The following is a 4060-nucleotide window of genomic DNA, read 5'->3' as shown; positions in this document are numbered from 1 at the left end:
GGCTTTACGTGCTCTGGTCGTTGCTGCCTGTAACAAGCTCCTCCATGTTAGATGGCGCCCCTTTAACCCCACTTCTGCCAAATTGGGGGCCGCGTCCACTGAGTGTATGCATCTCAAATGCAAACCGTCACCCTGTTGGTTCTGAGAGGCTGTCAGAGGACTCTGCTTCTCAGCCTTTGGCATTTTAATAGCAGGGCCTTGGCAGGCCTGCCATGTACTGCAGGGAGCCCTGCCCATCCGGGGCTCACGCCTTTTGGTGTCTGGGACGGAGAGCGCTCACCTCTCACTGGCTAGAAAGGAGGATGTCTCAGGGTGTACAAGGCCAGCTTTGTTGCTCCCATGGACGAAGGCTGAATCCCACTAGGATTTTCCCATTAGGCACTGGGCTTTCTGAGGTAGGGATGCTGCAACTAGAGGATGTGCTTCCCAGAAAGGGATTCAACCACTCTCAGCACCGCAAGGGGGCCTGGTTCTGTGTACACGTATGACCCCTGGAAAGTCATCCTTGAGAAACACAACCTTCTGCAATCCCCGGACACCTCACTCCATACCACCTCATCTTCAATGGGATTAACCCGACCAAATGGAGGAAACAAATCATCAGGGTTTCCCACTGGGCAGAGAAAGAAGCAGTTTTGTTAGCAGTGCCAGTGCAGAATCAAGTGATCATAGAAAGGTTTCTGGGGCCCCTGCTTCGTGCGAGGCTCTGTGTTCTGGGTGGCAGGGGGCATAAAGCATCGTCTCAGGCTCAGGGAGCTCAGAGCGTGACTGAGGGGCCAGACATGTGTGCCCCTCACCACAGCACAGAGTAATCAGAGGTCACGTGCATTAGGGTCTCCTGTGTTTGGGTGTTTTGTTTGCTTGTCCAGCTTGCGTTTTCGGGGTGCTGCTCCTCCCCGACTCCATTTGGTTCTCGGGGGACCATGAATCAGAGCCTCTAGTTCCCCCAGGCCCTGGGGATCCACTCTGGTCAGTGGTTCTCCATCCCCAGTACCGCAGGGACTGGTTCAGGCAGGAGCATGTGCCCACGCAGGGCCAAGGAAGCTTGTTGCCGGAACTGATTTGTAATCTGTGAAGACCGTGAGAGTGAAGAGCTCTCTCTGCCAGGACTGCTGAGCTGATGGATCCTGGGCAGGGCTGGGTCTAGACTGAGGCATGTCGGGCAGCTGGGGCACACTGTTGGGGGGTGGTTAAGCTTGCACAACCGTGAGAGTGAACCCCTCCTTAACTTTGAGTCGGAAGCACCTCACCTGCCTCACCCTAGTCCTGGCCTTGATCCTGTGCCCCAAGGCCATCTTTCCTTGCTATGGGAGAAAACCTACTTGGAAGAGGAGGCAAGGATTATATACAGAGGGAAACGACAGAGACACAGAGAGAAACAGAGCCTCAGTGACTTCATGGGAGCGCCTAGATCCAGTCATGCCTGAAGCATGTCTTTCTAGTCACCAAGCTAATACATGGAATTGGCTTTCTGTCCCTAAAAGTGCCAAGATACAACATAAACTGGTACCTTGAAGTGGAGTGTTGCAAGTGATAGAGTATAAGACACAGACTTGGCTGAGGTGAGGTGGTGAGGAGGCCGGTGAAAATCACGTGTCCCATGCTGGGCAGTTGGTGAGTTTTGTCCTGCAGTGTAGTGAAGCTGTAGATGAGGATGCTCCCAGTTCTGTTTGGGAGTCAGGGTGTTGAAGAGCATAGTAGACTTTGTATGGTGTTCAGGAAGGTTCTAGAACAGGGGAGACCTAGCCTGCCTGTCTGAGAGCAGAACAGGAACAGGGAAGAGCTTGTTTTTTATTGTCTTTCAAGACAGGAAAGTGCTGGATCCAGCTGTGCCTGAGGAGAGCACATCCTCGATTTCTGAGTTGTGAGAACCAGTGCACTGCTCTTTTCCGTGAGCCAGTCCACGGTGGGAAATGCCCACGGAAACTAAAGGACTTCTGATGCGGGCAGGACTGTGATCCCCTCCCCACACGCACTAAATTCTAAGCAACTCGGAGGCCCGTGCCCAGATCCCCCCACCCCTGCCACCCGGGTCCGCGTAGAGACTGATGCCTTACAGGTACGTAGTCAGCTGTGGGACGTGAGTGAGTAAACGAATGTGCGGTGGAGAGGCCTCCAGGGCTGCGTCGCTTCGGAGGGCTCACTGCCTGGACACCCTACTTGCGATGTAGCCTCTGCTCCCTTGGAATAGCTACTCAGGCAGAGCAGAGGGAAGCTTAAAAGGACCTTCTGGGGCCCCGGGGCCTGGGCGCTGACAGTCCCCAGCTCTGAGCCAAAGGCACACGTGCAATTCTGCCTTTCTGGGTCTCCTCCAATCTCGCTGCCTAGGGAGGGCGTGGCAGACACACCCAAAGGCGACCCACGATGCATCGCACCTTGTACAGATCCCCTTCCCTCCAGGGCAGGCCGGCCCTGTGACTTGCTTCTGACCAATGGAACATGGCAAAGGGGACAAGAGGTCACTGCCATGACCGCATTACATCACATGACAAAGGTAAAGTGATCGAAGGATGCGATGAAAGTCTCTATTTGGTCGACGATGAATTAATCAAACAGATAATCCCAGGTGCGCCTGGGCCTAATCAGGCACTGGGGCAGGGGGGAGACTTTTCAAGGCGGGTCTCGTCCTTCCCCGACGTCAGAGTCTCCCCATAGAGAGACACTCCCTCGCTGGACATTCAGAAGCAAAAAGCCACGCTGAGAATGGCTGGGGGAGGTGGATGTCCAGGAGCTGGGCCCTCAGTTACACAGCCATAAGGAATGAACACCCTGGGAAGAGGATGCCAGCTCCACGGGAGCACGTTGGTTGCAGCCTTGGAAAACCCTGAGCAGAGGACACAGAGAGGCCCTGCTTGGACACCGCCGCCAGAAACTGTGCCATAATAAATGCGTTTTGTTTCAAAGTGCTGTGTCTATGGTAATTTGTTAGGTGACAGTAGGTAACTAATATGGAACGGAAAGGGTCTGGTAGGGGCAGGAGGGCAGTATCCTCCAGGATCCTAGAGTAAACAGTCTTGCCTTGCAATGCAAACCCGAGGCTACGGGCTGGGAGAAGCGCAGAGAACCGCCCGCCCCGGGGTAGACCTCTCCCGGCAAAGCGCTTGGGCCTCCGTCATGTTTGCTGGTCTAATTCCTGCTCCGAACACCAGCGGGCCCTTCACACACGTGCTGCTCAGCCCGTCTCTGGCTTGAACTTATGAAACATTTCCCGTTCGTGCCCTTTGTCCCCAGCATGTGCTCCTGCCTGTTTCCCACTAGGCTCTCGGGGACCCTCAGCCCGGCTCTACCACGCAGGCTCGACTCTCTCCGGAACAGTCATTAAATAGAGTGGATGCAACGTTCTACTTCCCTTACTCAACTATGTTAAATCGTACATTCCCACAAAATCTCTCCCCTCGCTGCATTATTGAAGGAGAAAGAGCTAAATAAAGAAGACTGCTATTTTTCATTCCTAATTCTCAGATAATAATAAATATACTGCTTTTCTTTTTTTTCCCCTTAATCGTGGTTTAACTATTATGGAGATGGTTGATTTCCTTTTTACGGAAACTTGATCCTGACTGAAGCCCTCAACGTGTAATGAAGCTCATGCCTAATATACCAACAAGAGGAGCTCTCACTATTCAGAAATCCTAATCAATCAATGTTCGTGTAGGACGCAAACTCCTTTAAGTAATGGAAATTATCAGACAATATAGGGAAATATAGTAAAGTGCCTAAGAGCACAGACTCCAGAGACAGATGCCCAGCACTACCATAGACTAGCTCTGTGACCTTGGACAACTGACTCAACCTCTCTGTGCCTCAGTTTTCCCATGTTTTTCAAAACGGGATCATAATAGTACTTGACTCATAGGGTTATTGTGAGGATTAAACGAGTCAATGTAGTTAAAGCACGTAGGATGGTGCTTCGCCTACGATAAATGTTACATGTATTATTATTATTGTCATTTTCTTTATTTCTTATTTATTTATTTTTTAACATCTTTATTGGAGTATAATTGCTTTACAATGGTGTGTTAGTTTCTGCTTTACAACAAAGTGAATCAGTTATACATAT

This window comes from Physeter macrocephalus, chromosome 14 (assembly GCF_002837175.3).
Source record: "Physeter macrocephalus isolate SW-GA chromosome 14, ASM283717v5, whole genome shotgun sequence".
NCBI lineage: Eukaryota > Metazoa > Chordata > Mammalia > Artiodactyla > Physeteridae > Physeter > Physeter macrocephalus.
Note: the sequence above shows the minus strand (reverse complement) of the source record.